The following is a 17,177-nucleotide window of genomic DNA, read 5'->3' as shown; positions in this document are numbered from 1 at the left end:
TAAAATATCAAAAAGACAATTTATTCTTCTGGGTTTTCCTTATCTTTGTTATTTAACTTAAATGATGTAAAACACACTATACTGCTCAGATACTTTTATGTTTTCTCAGTTTTGTACATTTTCTTTTTTTGGGGGGGGGGATCCGGTCAAGGGGCCTGAACTCTGGGCCTGGGCGCTGTCCCTCAGCTCTTCAGCTCAAGGCTAGTGCTCTACCACTTGAGCCACAGCACCACTTCCGGCTTTTTTTTCTTTTTGCTTATGTGGTACTGGGGAATAGAACCCAGGGCCTCAGACATGCAAGGCAAGTGGTCTACCACTGAGCTACCTTCCCAGCCCTGTACATTTTCTTTTGGACTTCATCTCAGTCTACAACATTCCTTCATTATTATGTCCCTGATATTTTTACACTAACAAGACTGAAGATAACCAGTTTGATTTACAGCATGAGAAGTTATCCACCTGGCTTCCCTGGAAGCAGAGCATGATCAATACATAACATTACTTCTGGTTGCTCACTACATGTAATGGTTTCCGTAATACTTATGACATTCTATTTAGTATTTTAAAAAAAACTTCTGGCTAAACTCAAAGCTCATTCATGGAAGTTTATGTTAAGTATTTTACAAGTTTTATTTCTCTTAATTCTTAAGATAACATTTGCAATAATGCTAATGTTATTACCATTTTAGTGTTGGGAAAAATTGTAATTAAAGGCACTAAGTGCATGGCCCAAAGACACACAGTGAGGAAGGAAATGAGTCAAAGTTTCCAAAAGTCTTTCCGCAATACACAAAAGGTAGGTAAATTCTCTCCATTCTCTTACACTCTCAATTCAATATTCATATTTTCCAAGAAATAATAGCATAGCAAATATTGCCCATGGTGATTGTTTTCTGTCACATTTTGTCTTCAACACAGACTGTGTTGGTGACATTGGGTTATCATGCACAGAGCTGAGCTTCTAAATTGAGGTCCAAAGAGAGGCAAATTTCTTCTGTCCCACAGTTCCAGTTTTTGTAAAAAGTACCAAAACTTTTAAATATCACTTACTCTCTTTTAAGAATCCAAAAATGAAATAAATTCACATTTAATCAATGCAAAATATTTTAAAAGTAGGAGACAATAAAACAGGCCCCCATGAAGTAAATTTTCTTCTACTTTTAAAATTATTCTGAAAGCCTTGTATTGGTTAGTCACACTTATAATCCTATCTACTTGGGATATCTACTCAGGAGCCTGAGATCTGTGGATAACCATTGGAACCCAATCAGGGCTTCCAAAACAAACAAAAAAATTCATGAAATTATTTTTCAAAATTTTTAATGAACTAGCAAAGACCCAGGAAAGAAAATGTAGTTCATATAGTACCTCACCAACCTAGAGAGGAAAGACCTAGCATGGCCTTTAAGCCCTGATTTCAAACTCTGAGCACGCCAACACACATGCATGCACATGCGTTTGCATGCATGCATCTTTTCCCTTCCCCTCCCCAAATTAGAGAAGCGTACATACAAGAGGCACATGCACCAACTTCAAATACAGTGAAAACAAGGGTTATAGCATGGGGGAGGAACATACAAAGAAACAAAAATTCACATCACACATTATAAGTACGTTAGAAACAATAGCAAGAAACAAACAAAAAAATACTTGTTTCCCTATCTTGGAGTTCAATTCCCTTAACATCATCATATCTGTTCATATGAACATAGTTTTTGACATTGTCTGCTTGCCCTAGACATATATTCGTTATTGAAAATAAGGGAAACCATGGGACCTGTTTCTTTGGACTTGGCTTACTTCACATAATAAATTTTTTCCCAAGTCTTTCCATTTCCTAACAAATTGGGTGATGTCATTCTTTCTGATGGAGGCATAGAATTCCCTTGTGTATATACACCACATTTTCTTGATGCATTCATGTAGTGGGGATAGCTGGGTTGGTTCCATATCTTAGCTATGGTAAATAATGCTGCAATAAACATAGTTGAGCTGGTAGTTTTAGTATGGTCTTTTTGTGATCATTTAGTAAATCCCCAAAAGTGGGGTTGCTGGGTCAAAGGGGAGCTTTATGTGGAATCGTTTGAGGAACCTCCATAATGCTTTCCAAAGTGGTTGAACAAGTTTACACTCCCACCAAGAATGCTGTATGGTTCCCTTGTGGCCACATCCCCTCCAGCATCTGTTGTTGTAAAAATATGGAACGCTCCACGAATTTGCATGTCGTCCTTGCACAGGTGCCATGCTAATCTTCTCTGTATCGTTCCAATGTTAGTGTATGTGATTCTGAATTGAGCACAAAATATTTTTATATCAAAAGTGCAATTGGATTTTATTAAACTAGACGATTCAACAAAAAGGAAGTTCAAAAGAATTGTCATGAAATTTTACAACCATATATTTCTTACATAAGCACACATTTAAGAATAAAGTCAAGATTGACATGTCAAAAACAAAATAATTCCAGATATTTGTTGTTCAAGAAATGTGTAGGAGGAGGAATTCAATTATTCTATACAAGGCACCTGTCATAATGAACACTGCAGCAAGTGTTAAGGTTCGTTCAAAGTTTTAATGTTTTAAATATATTCAATTTTGGGAATTGTTTCAATTTTGGGAACACAAGCCTCAACAATATGTCAATACTATCCTCTTATTTATCTCTAAAGGTTTATGCTTCTGGTCTTTTAATATTAAAACTTCAAAAAAATTATCTTTAGCAAGTTGTGCAAAGGGGTTTTGCTTCATCATGTCAGTGTTGAATAGAGTGTATGTGCATTTCAATGTTCAGTGCATCTGGATCATTGTCAAATTTTCCTTTTTTCTTCCTTCCCTTACCCCAACCCCACCTATCCCTTCAAGTTTCCTACTTATATTCTCACATATGTACATTGAGTGTTATGACTGTATTAGTCCACCATTTCCCTCTCCATCCTTCTGCCCTATTTCCTCTAAGCCTAGCTCCCCTTTTAAGACTTGTTTCAAATTCATGGTGTTTTGTTAAATATCTCTACCTTTGGCATTTGGCTATGGGCTTGCCACATCCTCTCTTCCATGTTTGACCACATAAATGAATATATTTCTCCACATTTCTAATCTCTGAATGGCTGAGATAGGTCTATTTTACTATTCACCTTCTGTCCTAAATTTAGAATTGCACCTTCAGGACCATCCTATAGAGCTTTTTTCTTCTCTACACACTGAAGATGGAAAGGAAATAATTTCCATGCTCTCAGCATTATGCTATCCATCATGAATTTCCATCGCTTATCACTTCAGCAGTCTATGTTTAGGGACAATCTTCAATTTCTGATGATAGGAGCACGAGTCAGTTTTACCTATGCAGATTCCACTATGTAGTGAGCCCTGTAGTCTTAAATTTTCAATAAGTTTCGAGTAACTTTTTATTAATAATTTAAAAAGTTTTATTTCAGTATTTGAAATACTGCCCCAATTATTTTAAAAGTTTCACAATAAGTTAGACTGAACTTTTCCCCCCATTTTCCCCATTAGTTCAGGTTAAGTCTCCATTGGCTTTATTGTTTGAGAGGCCAAGGGATGAGGTTAAACAGAGAGATGATCATTACTCAGATATCTCCTTCCTCTTCTGGTTTTGCTGTTCTTGTTGAGAGGAAGACTGTAGCAGGGAAAAGAGTGATGCTTGACTTCACCATACAAGGGAACATTCTTAGTATGTCAATTATTGTTTCTCAGAATAACTTAAACTGCTTACTCTTGCCTTATCTGTAACAGTAACCTAACTGTGGCTTCCTTGGTGCAGGAGGAAGCACACTAACAGGTTACTACCTGTAAATTGGTATTTTATATATCAACTTACTACCAAAAATATAAAGCTTTGGCTACATAAATGCAACGGCATTGATTGTCCAACAATACCTTAGTGAGCAGTAGACAATTCTACCCAGCTACCCTCTCCTCTCATATCCTCCCTTTCACTCCCCTCCACTCATTTACCCTCCCATCCCTTCTTTCTTTGTGTCTCTCTCCTCCATATTAATCTCTATCTTCTCTCTTTTTCTTTTCCAGTAGCAAGTGATTTGGCTTATCAGTCAACACATACATAATTGAACAAATATTTATTGCTCCTCTTTTTGTGATTATTTATTCTTAAGAAGTGAGTTCTAGCACAGCACCAGTGGCTTACACCTAGATACTCAGTAGGTTCAAATTTGACAATTGCAACTCCATGCTATTTTAAGTAGAAAACCTAAGAGATTCTTTTCTGCACTTGTGGTAAAAGGAAGAAGTGAAGGTGTGGCTCAGGTGGTATAGAGCAAACATTGAGAATTAAAGCCCAGATAGAGCTCAAGGCCAGGAGTTCAAACCCCAGTACCAGCACAATATAAAAAAAAAACTGAGTCCTTTGTCTTAGAAGGGATATTTCTCCAAAAATTCATACCCAGGGCAATTTTCAAGGTCCAAGACTCTTTGTAAGGTTCTTTCACATCTTAAATTGATTCCTCTGCTTGATTCACATTATGGAAAATAGGAGTCACACTTCACATTAAAAAGTATGCACATTGCTGTACAGTTCTTACCATTTTTAAAGTAAAGGAAGCATGACAGAGGAATTCACCTCACTTGGGTGAGTTAGGTTTGACTCACTGACAGACTTTTGCAAGTAAATGAGGGTCTGTTTACATGTAAAGAAGTCTATGCAGATGGTTTTCTAGGAGAGAGAACAAGGTAGCTGTTGTCCAAGTTTGAATCAGAGTAAGTTTATTCCTATGATATGGTAAAGAGAAGCTCATCTCATAGAACACTATGCAGACAGTAATTTCAAGGATTAAAAACTCATGTCTATATAGTGAACAGCTATGTTTTCACAAACAAAAAACAGTTTCCTAAGCCATGAAAATATAAGTTAGAGCAAAAGGAACTATGTTAAATATAGTTAATGGCTGAGTGACATGTATAAAAGAGTTCTATAATCACAATTAAACTATAAATTTTTCATCATGTCCCTAACAAGAATCTCTAAGATAGAACTGGCTAAATCTGTCATAGAGGACTGGGTTCATGCAATTGTCAGTTTTGTTTAGGGTGCAATATCTTCTACAGTCGCTTGGGTTGCAAAGAGCTCACACCACATGCAGTGTCTGGAAAAACGTACTGTCTTGTTAGGCACCTAAGGGATTTTTGTGCCACTGTGAATATTTATCGTTTTTCTTCTTATAATTATACCTGTAAGTGTGAAGTCATTTTGTGATAAGAATAATAGTTTCTGTACCCTTTATTCCACTAACAAATCTCGGATGTAAATATAGCCCGGAGCCCTTGGCTCATGCCTATAATCCTAGCTACTCAGGAGGCTGAGATCTGAGGGTCACAGTTCAATGCCAGCCCAGGCAGGAAATTCCAAAGATTCTTATCTCCAATAAACCACCAGAAAACTGTAACTGGCAAAATGTCTCAAGTGGTAGAGCTCTTGCCTTGAGCTGAAGAGCACAGGGACAGCACTCAAGCCCAGAGTTCAAGACCCACAACTGACCAAAAAAAAAGTATGCATATATATATATATATATATATATATATATATATGTATAAATGATGAGATGAATTACATTTAAATATAAGTCAATATTTATGGTACACATTTAAAATATAACAATATATGATATATTTATAATATATACATATATTTATGTATAAGATCATATTATATCAATGTTTATAAATACATTTGTAATTAATATCCAAAGAGTACATCTGAAGATTTGGGGGAAAATGTAGAGTGTCTAAAGGCTTACTATTGACCCATCATACTTTCAATCATTTTTTCCACTTATGACAATGTCTGGAATACTAAGACAATGATTATTTTATTCCTTAAGATTTGGGGTTAGAAACATCTACTTACTTGGTATGAAATCTACCAAAATGTGATCTTGAAATCACACACCACAAACTGGACATATACATCAATTTAGCAACTTACAGGTCTCAAACTTTTATTTGAATCCTGTATCTCACATACATTGTTTCCTTTGAGTCAGCTACGTATACAAACATTCCTAGATTTTCATCTTCACATACATCCCCATACTCACATGACATAGTAAACATAACATTATAATAAAAATATTATAGGTACTGAAAAAAACATCTTTGCAAAAGTAGATAAATTTTATTCTTTTAATTCAATTCACTATTAAAATACTGATGAAAGAGTAGCTGAGAGGATGTTTCAAATATGAGAGTGCCTGCTTAAAGAGAATGTTTCTCATTCCAAGCATCATTATATGCATCCTTCCTTCTCTCACATAAAAAAATAAGTAACTACAGAATCAACCTACATTTTCCCTAATCACTCATTGAAGAAAGAAATTGTAATACATATATGCATATACACAATGATATACTATTTAGCCACACATAATTATGAAATAATATCATCTTCAAGAAAATAGATAGAACTTTGGAAAGTAGTATGGAAGTTCCTCAAAAGACTCCACATAGAGCTCCCCTATGACACAGCAATCCCACTTTTGGGTATTTACCCAAATGTTTACCAATAAGACCACACTAAAGCTACCAGCACGATTATATTTATTGCAGCATTAATTACTATAGCTAAGATATGGAACTAACCCAGGTGCCCCTCAGTAGATGAATGCATCAAGAAAATGTGGTATATATACACAATGAAATTCTATGCATCCATCAGAAAGAATGACATTGCCCCATTTGTTAGGAAATGGAAAGGCTTGGAAAAAATTATATTAAGTGAAGTAAGCCAGGCCCAAAGAAACATAGGTCCCATGCAATATCTAGTATATGTCTGAGTCAAGCAGAAAAGGTCAGATAAGGTGATGTTAGGGAAATGAACCCTAAGATATGTATTCAAATGTTTTTTTTTTCTTTCATGCGATTGTTTCTTACACATTTATAAGATTATTTCTTTGTTGCTTTGTATGTCCCTCCCCCACAGTATAACCCCTGCTTTCACTGTATCTGATGTCGGTATAATTTGTGGAGGGGAAGGGGAAAAACAAATCGTTTAAATAGGGATACAGGGGGACCCATTGCAACAATGAGATGTACAAGTCGTTATGTCGAAAACGAACTTTACAACTTTCGTGCGGGAAAGGGGGGCGGGGAGGATTGGGTGGGGGGGTGGGGGAAGGATGGGAAGGGATGGGAAGGGGAAACAAAGGAGGAGGGTACAATGCTTGATAAGAAATATACTCATTATCTTGTCCATGTAAATTGAACCCCTCTGTACAGTATTTTCAAAATAAAAAAATAGAACTGGAAACATTCATATTAAAGAAATTATCCATACTGTAAAAAACAAATACTAGATTTCTCATATGAAAATATGAATAACCCAGAAAATAAAATGAATAACCCAGGTGTAAAAGATAGAGCTGATTTAATTTGGAAAAAAGTAAGAGAGGAGATGAAGAGAAATACTGTGCAGTAAATATGTTCAAATATTCAATATGTTGGTATGACATAATAAAACATAAGTATAAAAATAGGCTAATGAAATTAATAAAAGGAATAAAATTTAGCAAGCTACATTATATGGACATATGTGTATAACACAATAAAATACTGTGTAAAGTTAATGTTTGCTAATAAAAAGGCAAAAATTCATTCCAGTTGTTATAGAGTCATATGTTTATTTCCATTTTTTGCTCAGATATTTCCCTGATAAAGTAAAAGGAGAAATAGGTTTTGTTTATTTAGAAAGACAAACTTGTCCAATTAGCATTAAATTATTCTAGTTAATTACTGTCAATGTGAAATTGCTCAACTTAATTATTATATTTAGAATATTTCCAATGCACTCTTCAAAATATTACCCTATAGGCATATACTTTTTGCTGGGGCCAGCTGCTCCATGTCCCGGTGGAAGACGTTGGGAGGGTTGCTGATAACCGGGCCCAGGGGTGCCCATGGCAGAAGGAGTATCCAGCTCCCCTCTGTCAAAGGAGACACAAAGCATGGATGGACCTACTGAGAGCTTCAGGGCATAGCCATCCAACTGTCACAAAGGTCCCTGGGAGAACTGTTTTATGGTGACAGCCCTAGGGCCTGACATCAGGGCCCCAGCGCTGTCCCCGACTTTCTTTGTCTCTAGGGGAGCACTCTTTCACCTGAGCCATGGTGCCACGTCCACCTTTTTCTGTGTATGCAAGACCTAGGAATCCAACCCATGCTTTCTTGCATGCTAGCTGAGCCCTCTACCTCTAAGACACAATCTCAGCCCTGGATAGCTGTTCTTCTATGACCCCTCAGGCTGTCTCAGGACAGTCTCCAACATCTATACCAAGTCACACATCTATACCGAGTCTCTCAACAGCAGCCCTGGCTAGAAATGAACATACTCTGCTGTGTTGCCCATCATATTCAGCACCTTTGTACTCTGTGCTTCCTGTCAGATACTCCTTGTTAAGCAAGACCCCCTTTTCAAGTGCTGCCTCCAAGAAGACCATTCCGATCACCTTGGCAGAGCAGGAGCCTCTCCACTCTGCAGGCTGCTGGCTTGTCAGGCTCTGCATTCCAGCCAGTGTGGGTTGAGAGTGCATGAAGGGAAAGGCCTGGATTCCACCACCAGATCTCTGGAGGCCCTGATACACCACCCAGGGACAGGTGTTGTATCACACCCCATGAGAGGGGGCTTGAGGCCTTGGCAATGTGTGGGCAACAAGATGGGGCCATTTCTTTGTGTGGGCTTGAACTGAGGATCTGGGAGCTGCTCTCTGAGTTTTATTGCTCAAGGCTGGTGCTCTACCACTTGAGCCACAGCTCCACTTCTAGCTTTTTGGTGGTTCCATGGAGAGTAGTCTCCTCACGGGCTGTCCAGCTTATAGCTGGCTTCAAACTGTGATCCTCAGATCTCAGCATCTAGAGTAGCCAGTATGACAGGCATGAGCCTGAGCACCAGGTGATGGGCACCAAATGTTGTTTTTTTTTTTTTTTTGCTCCTGTTTATCTCCTGTCATCTAGCAAGCCCAAGTTAAAATAATCAATTACAGGGGATCAAAATTCTCTCTTAGGTCAGTTAATCCAAGGAGATAAAGTGTCTTTGGAAAAGGCTAGTCTGAGTTGGCTTAGGGGTATTTGTGTTTGTGTGTGTGTGTGTGTGTGTGTGAGAGAGAGAGAGAGAGAGAGAGAGAGAGAGAGAGAGAGAGAGAGAGAGAGAGAGAGAGAGAGAGAGAGAGAGAGTGTTGGGGATACCTACCCTCATCTCTGCAGTGCCTCATCCTCCCAGCAGGGAGTGTATCCAGGATCCTGACCCCAAGGAAGGTGTTTGGGGAAGGGTAGCTAAGGTCACATCCAGGGGGATGATCCGAATTCTGTCCTGCAACCTAAGCCTGGACATATAAAGGAGAAGAGAGGTTTAGGGGAACATCAAGGGGAGCCCCTTACCTTTGGCTACAAGTACAGAAGAAAACTGTATCCATCTTTCTTGGTAGTCAGATAAAAGTTGTACACTGTTCATTTATTTTATGATTGTGTTAGTCTTAGGACTTGGATTCAGGGTCTGGGTGTTATCCCTGAGATTCTTTTTTCAAGGCTGTGGCTCTACCACTTGAGCCACAGCACATCTGGCTTGTGTGTGGGTTTGGGGAGGGAGGTAGTTTATGGGAGATAAGAATCTCCTGGACTTTCCTGCCCGGCCTGGCTCTGAGTCATGACCATCAAACCTCAGCCTCCCGAACAGCCAGGATGATGGGTGGGAGCCATGAGCTTCTGACCACCACCATGCGGCTTCCTCCTTATCCATAGCAATGACTTGGCTCTGTCACAAGAACAAATGTCCTCCGGGAGGTGTCAGGTCTGGGCACTTTCCTCTGCACCCCACTCCCCTAACCAAAACTACACTCGCCAGCAAAGGGTAGTAGACAAGGAGTGTTTTCATTGTCTTATAGCCAGGCCCTGACCAGATAGGTGGGGGTATGGGTCAGAGTCCCGGGATCGTGCTGGGCAGGGGGACAAGGCAACATCTCCTCATCCACTTTCCTTCAACGGTGTAGCAGAGGGATGTGAGGAAGGAATCAAGGGATGGACAATGAATAGCCATCAAAGTCTAGCCGGGGTACAGAGGGGCTTACCTCATGAAGCTAGTTCAACAGGCTGAGCAAAACAGCTCCTGACCCTCAGCCCACCTCCAGAATGAGAGGGACACCTTGGGTTCCAGCCACATGGGGATGCTGGGCCACCTCCTCCAGCACCTATTCAACCAGTTCCTGAAAGAGAAAGAGAGAGGGATAGAGAGAGAGGGAAAGAGTGGGGAGAGAAAAAGAGAGGGAGAGAGGAGAGGGGGAGGAGGGGGTGAGAGAGAAAGAAAGAGGAAGAGAGGGCCAGAATTACACTTAAGCCAGGTGCTGGTGGCTCAGACCTATAATCGTAACTACAAAGGAGGCTGAGATATGAAGATCATGGTTCACAGCTATCCCAGACCGGAATGTCTGTGAGACTCTTATACTCAAAGAACCAACAGAAAACCGGAAGTGATGCTGTGGCTCATGTGGTAGAGCGCTAGCCTTGATCTAAGGAGCTCAGGCACAGCATCCAGGCCTCAAATTCAAGCCTCAAAAATGAAAAAGTGGAAGTCCCACCACAAGAAGTGGACTGAATAACACCCACTGTCCTAGGAAGTATGGCAGAGAAGTCAGGCTGAGCTTCCTGTCAGCTGGAAGTCAAGAGTAGGTCACTTGGCTTCTCAATGCCTCATTTTCCCCAGCTGCAAGACTGAATACAGTGAAGGATCCCCTTCCTCATGGGGATAGGTTAATGATGAAAGAAAGCCTTGTTTTGTTTCATAATCCTACACTTGTTGCACGATTTCTTCATGTGCTGTGGAACCAGCACTGGAACCTTTCATCGTGTATGACCCCCTCCTCTTCCCCCACCAAGACCTGGCACACACTGTAACGGTTTGTTGGATAAACGAATGAGCATCTGTGTATGACAATACTACAGAAAAGTCCCATCCAATTCAGGTAAGCATCCTGGGTGAGGGCAAAGCCTGATGTAGCTCTCCAACAGTTCTACCTCCTCCCTCTTCCCACCCTCCTGGTGCCACCGCACTTAACTGTTTTGGTTCCAAGGATGTGAGCCATGATGTACTCACTGTATTTTGGGGCCTCTGGGATGCCTATCTTCTCAAAGATCTCTGTCCGGCCACTGACCAGCTGTGTGGCACTCAATTCCCCACTCAGCTGTGAACAAGGTTGCCCTGAGGTGAAAGCCTGGCTCAAGGGGCCTCCTCTCCACTCCCTGGGGCCAGACAGGATGGTCCACCATATCTGGCCCCCAAGTTTCATGTTCCAGAGATAGGACCCCTGAGGCATCCCAGGTCTCTGAATCTCCCAGAGTCCAGTACAGTTCCTGGGAATTGTCTCTACTCACAGCTAGTAGGCTGCAGATAACAAGGTCACAATCTCTGCTCCCCATGACATCCTCGACTGTAGTGATCACCCTAGAGAGAGGTTGAGAAGTATCGGCAGCTGTCAGAGAAAGGCAGTCAAGGCACGACGTTCATAGCAGGAGACCATCTGGCTTGGGAACTCTGCTTGTGCTGCTTTGAACGTCATTGTTTGGTGGCTGAAATGGTCCATCTAATTTGACCCAGAATCCCAAGCATTAGTAGAAATTGCCAGCTTCAAGGAAAAACCCTGGAAAACCTGGCATTTCACATGTCCCAATCAAACTTAAAGGGTTCCAAAGTCAGTGGTCCCCTTTTCCTTCCAGACAGCCTACAGCAGGTTATAGAAAATGGCATTCAGAGAGCCTCAGGTAACTGCCATGTCCTGATCCCAAGTAGGCTCCAGCAGAGGGAACACACTTGCCTACCATTGCGCAGCTGGAAACAGCCCAGGAGGGACACAGATTGGAGTCTGCAGAACTCCAGGGAGGACTGCCCACCAGTGCACTGCCCCTGGAGGGAATCCATGCCACCATTGGGGGCCTGGAGCCCCCTGCCAAGATGTACACCGCCAATACCCTGGGTAAGATTCCCCTCTCATCCTTGGTCGTGGTGAACCATCTGCCATGTCACACCGATCGTCACTTCCCAGACCCTCCTAGATTCACAGCCCCTGCCCTACTATCCCCATCTCGTTCCCTATTTATGTTTGGCAGACTCATTCCCAACCTTGAATTAGCTCCAACTATACACACCAGAGCAGACTGTCTGGCTGGAAGAGTGCGGCTGTTGTCACAGTAGCCTCATGAGCCTTCTGGCTGAAGACAGAAGAGCAGGTGTCCACACTGGTCTGGTTCACACAGGCCTCCTAGGGGAGACCCATTCAGGCCCAGGAGTTACTGTGGGCTGCAGGAAAGGGGAAGAAAGAGGTGGAAAGGAACATCTACTGAAACCTTCCCTAAAGGAGCCATGAAACGGTGAAAGAGAAAACAAAAATTGTGGCTGGTCTCCTAATGGGCATTAATGAAAAAAGAACAACAAATAAAATGCTTTTGCTCTTTCTAGACCCAGTGACTTAAATATATTTTCATTGTTCTCATCCTCCCTGCTCTCCCAACAAACACACACACACACACACACACACACACACACACATACACACACACACTCACACACACACACACACACACAGAAACACAAACACAAATCTAAATCAGTGACAGAAGACTCATCTCTCTCTCTTACACACACACACACACACACACACACACACACACACACACACACACACACACACAAACACATAAACACAGACTCAGAGCAGTGCCTTTCTGGAGTTTGTTACTTTCTCTTCTGAGCAATGTACCAGCTTGAGCAGAGGGGTTCCCTTGTCAGAACCAGGGGCAACCACCCAAGGGGAACAATGCTCTAATTATGCAGAACCATCCTGCCTCCCCCTTTCTCCATTGCCAGACCCTTCCTCTTGGGAACATCCAGCTTTGACTCCTCATTCACCAAAACCCTAGGCCAGGACGCTGGGTGAAGGAGTCCCGAGACACATGGCTCCTCAGAGCCTGGACAGAATACAAAGCAGGGGGTCATGGTGCCTCCAGAGTGGTGTATGACCTGGGGTGGGGGCGTTGTTGGGGACTTTGATGGGGTCCTAAAGTCTATATACATGGATAGAGTCCCTACTTTCAGCCTACATACTTTGGGGCGACTTGGCAGATTCTTGGGGAGGACAAGGAGACCAGATGGACTGGGAGCACTACCAGAAGCTGGCAGAGCTGGGAAATGTGATCACCCAGTCAGAACTGTTGACAGCTGGGGTTGGGGGTACAGGCTGGTGTATGTCTCTCAGAGGGGGTGTGTGTTTCTCCCAAATATCCACTTTCTATCTGACCCCAGTGCCCTCACCTCTCTAGTGGGCTCTTCTGGGAATGTCCTCAGGTGAAAGGGTGACTGAGCACAGAAAACAAGGGCTCACACAGCAAGGGGGCCTATCTTCTGTATCCAACACCCCCCTCCCCAGCAAAAAGGAAAAGATCTAAGAAGGCAGGTGTGGAGGTGCTACTCCCCATCTCTGACTAAAGGCAGCAGGTTCCCACCAGGGACAGGAAGGGTGCAGATGCATGGCTGTGTGGCTCCCACTGCTCCAGACCAGGGGCTCTGTGGTGCCCCTGGATGGGTGCTCCTCACCCATCCCTGCAGCTCCCATTTTCCTGGGACACTGGATGCTAGGGATGGGGTTGGGATCCCCAGGTCAACACCCAGCTCCAACCCCCACCCCTGGGGTGCATTTGTGGCAGAGCCAGGGCGGACTGTGGGGTGCTGGGGAGATGCAGGTAGGACAGGAGAGGGGAGGCGAGAGGTAAGGTTCAGGGTCCGCGGGGATGGGGTGGAAGGGGTAGAGTGGTGGAGTCACAAGGTGCAGGGGTCACGCCAGGTGCTGGCCTGCAGGGCGGCCACTCACGTGAGCTGCTGGGAGAAGCTGTAGGCTGCGACTCTGGGTGCGCGACCTGAGTCTGAGGACCCGGGGCGGGGACCAAGTCAAGGCCACAAGCCCCACAGGGGTGCGCCATCTCCGCCAGGTGACTGCAAGAGGCTCCACCAGTCTGAGCCTGCAGCACCATGTTTGAAAGGCAGCGCTGTTGGGAAGGAGCGGGGGTGTCCGCTGGTGCATGGCCGGGCAGCGCTCAGCCTCTTCTCCTTCTCCTCAGCCGCTGTCGCCCCCTCAATGGCCTCCTCCCCTGTGGCCGCCGTCTCTGCCTCAGCAGCTGCTCACTCTCCCGTGCTCCCCTAACCGGGACCTCAGACTCAAGGCTGCCATGGCTGCTATGTCTCCGAGGGGCTACACGCGGCCATAGCCTGCCATGCAGGCTCTGCATGCTCTATGCAACCAGCCAGGACCCACGCTATGATCGGAGCAGCCGCCAGCCACTGAAGCCGTTTCCACTGGTGCTTGTGCTCATGCTCGCTCTTCTCCCAGCTCTGTTTCTGCCCCACACTCCTCTCCTGGGCCAACCCGCCCCTGCTGCGCACACACCCCTACCCCCTTGGGCCCCTGGCCATTGCTGCCACCAAAGTGTGCCCCTGGGCCCTGCCCCTCCTCCCCTGGGCCCAGCCCCCCAGCCCTGGCCACAAGTGCAGCCCTGACTGGGCCCTGAGGCTTCCAGACCATGGCAATTGCAGCCTTACCTCAGCTCAGCACTACACCCCACCCCCAGTACTGGTCCGGGAGATCGAATCTCCCCTCAGCCCCACCCCTGGAGGAGACTCTCCTCCATCCCCCTCCACTCCACACACCAAGCAGGTGCATAGTGAAACTTGTGTGTGTATGTGTGTTTGTGTGTGTGTGTGTGTGAGTGTTTTGGATAACTACCTCTCAAGGACTCAGAAAATAGCACCCTTTGGGATGACTCAACACACAGCACACTTCCAAAAACAGCACAAAGCACCCTGTGTAAAGGACTCAGCACACAGCTCCCTTTGAGGACTCAGCATGTAGTATGCTGGGTAGAGTACTCGGCAAACAGCACCCTTTGAAGGGCTGAGTATAAAGCACCCTGTGTAAAACATCCAGTGCACAGCACCCTTCGAAAAAATCAGCACATAGAACAATTTTGAAGGGCTCAGCACATACCATACTGTGGAAGCAATCAGCAAACAGCACCATTTGAAGTACAGTACACAGCCCCCTGTGTAAAGGACTCGGCGCACAGCACTCAAAAAACTCACCTCATCCCTCTCTTCGCAAGGGCTCAGCACATAGCAGGACCCTTTGGGATGCAGTAGCTCACCACACCTTTTGAGGGACTCAGCATACAGTACGTTGTGTAATGGACTCAGCACACAGCACCCTTTGAAAAACCCAGGATGGCCCACTCTTCTCAGGGACTCAGCACATAGCACCCTTTGGGATGACTCACCAAACAGCACCTTTTTGAGGACTCCGCACAAAACCCCCATGTGGGAAGGACCCAGCAAATAGTGCCCTGTGAAGGACTCAGCACATAGCTGTATGTCACAAGTTCAGCTGTCATTAGAATTAGGGTGCTTTCTTCAGTATCACCATTCTTCAGAAATACTGCACAAATCATACTAATTCACATTTAGACAACCTGTGTTTTATGGGGGAAGGTCAGCTTGGGTCTTGAACTCAAAGCTTGGGGGCCCTGTCCCTGAGCTCTTTGGTTCAATGCTAGAGCTCTACCACTTGGAGGCACAGCTCCAATTTTGTTTTTTTGGGTTGTTCTTTGGCAGGTCTTATGGTGATAAGTAAGGCCAAGTTGGGGTATCCGTGGGCAAAGGCTCTTAGCTCAGCCTGGAGCTGACCTCTCCCTTTTTTGTGCCCGTGGTAAGCCAGGCTTCCAGGAGCTCTCTTGGCCTAGGGTGGAACAGACCTGCTCTGGCATCAGCAATCAGGGTGAGCAAAAGTCAGCTTGGCTCTGGTCACTTCCCCAAATTGAACTCTAGAGGATGATGGAACAGGGCCGCATGTTTCACATCTGGCCCCCAGGGTGCAGGAGTAGCCCACCATAGGGATAGTACTTGAGAGTTGTGTTTACTCTTGCTTCCTTGGGGCCCCCATCATGATTCAAAGCCACCCTGGACAGGAAAGCCCTTGAGACTCTTACCTACAATTAACCATCCAAAAGCAAGTGGGGCTGTGGTTCAAGTGGTAGAGCACTAGCCTTGAGCAAGAAAACTCTGGGATAGAGCCTATGCCCTGAGTTCACACACACACACACACACACACACACACACACACACACACACACACACACACACACAGACACCACGTGCATGCAAAATCAGAGATTTCTACACTACAATCTTTTCCCACTAAGCCTGATGGCTGCTGGCCTAGGTATTTGATGCATACACCACCACCTACTTCCTATTTATCTGAGGAATGGCCATATGGGTTTGGGAGGGGGGAGAATCATTCTAGCTGAGAATGTGGCTCAGTGGTAGAGTGGTCACCTAGCATGCCTGAAGCCCTGGGTTCTATTCCACACAGAAAAGGCTGGAAAGGGAGGTGGGGCTCAACTGGTAGAGTGCCAGTCTTGATCAAAAAGAGCTCAGGACAATGGCCAACCCCTGAGTTCAAGCCCCAGGACTGGAAGAACAAATCTTTGTTGGAGGCTTTTTATTTTGCTTTGAAAACAATTTATTCTTTGTGATAAGCATAACATGGGCCTCTTTCCTGGCCACCAATGGGCCATTAGATAACCCTTGAGTTTGGGCCACCTCCTGGCAGCCTCTGCCCTACCCGACCCCCAGTTTAACCTTCCCATCACCCGGCTGATGGAGGCCTGAGAGAAAGCCACCTGGCCACCTACTTCTGGTGGCTGCCAAGGCTTATGAGAGTCAGTATGTCACATAGAGAGTCATCATCCACATCAGATTACAGGAGAAAGTGGGGGAGCACTCCTTCTCTGAGCCTGGGAGCTGTGGGCAGATCTGGATGTGGGGCATCTGGGGCAGGACATACTCCTTGGGGGAGTCCACTATGGGGTCGGGAACCCTGACCTCTCCTCTGGCAGTTTCCATGCTCTCTTCAAGTTGCAATTCTTCAAAACCTTTCTGCTCCTCCCTCATTTCACCTACCACAGGCCCTGAGGCATCTGAAGCAGTGCTGGTGGTGGGGAGCTCAGCCTGTGCTGGCATCTGGAGACTGCTGTCTGTGCCTTCCCCTGTGAGGAGCAACAGCAGCTCCCACAGCACTGTCCTCTTCTCCATGTTCTCCTGGGACAGCCAGTGCATGCAC

At 44.6% G+C, this 17,177-nt stretch overlaps 1 long non-coding RNA gene and 1 other non-coding gene across 2 annotated transcripts; both read right to left on the bottom strand.

The window, feature by feature from the left end:
- Positions 1-2,192: 2,192 nt before the first annotated feature.
- Positions 2,193-2,299, bottom strand: LOC138826334 (U6 spliceosomal RNA). Its single transcript, XR_011371685.1, has one exon. It is a non-coding gene; the product is annotated as a U6 spliceosomal RNA (small nuclear RNA).
- Positions 2,300-7,769: 5,470 nt separating this feature from the next.
- Positions 7,770-11,192, bottom strand: LOC138826333 (uncharacterized). The gene is made up of 4 exons (XR_011371684.1): positions 11,111-11,192; positions 10,089-10,223; positions 9,215-9,347; positions 7,770-7,952 (listed from the first exon to the last, which is right to left on the bottom strand). It is a non-coding gene; the product is annotated as an uncharacterized lncRNA (long non-coding RNA).
- Between the last annotated feature and the right edge of the window lie 5,985 nt (positions 11,193-17,177).

This window comes from Dipodomys merriami, unplaced genomic scaffold, assembly GCF_024711535.1.
Source record: "Dipodomys merriami isolate MVZ:Mamm:240054 unplaced genomic scaffold, mDipMer1.0.p SCAF_1414, whole genome shotgun sequence".
Classification (NCBI taxonomy): domain Eukaryota; kingdom Metazoa; phylum Chordata; class Mammalia; order Rodentia; family Heteromyidae; genus Dipodomys; species Dipodomys merriami.
The sequence above is the reverse complement of the archived record's forward strand: the minus strand, read 5'-3'. Positions and strand labels throughout refer to the sequence as shown.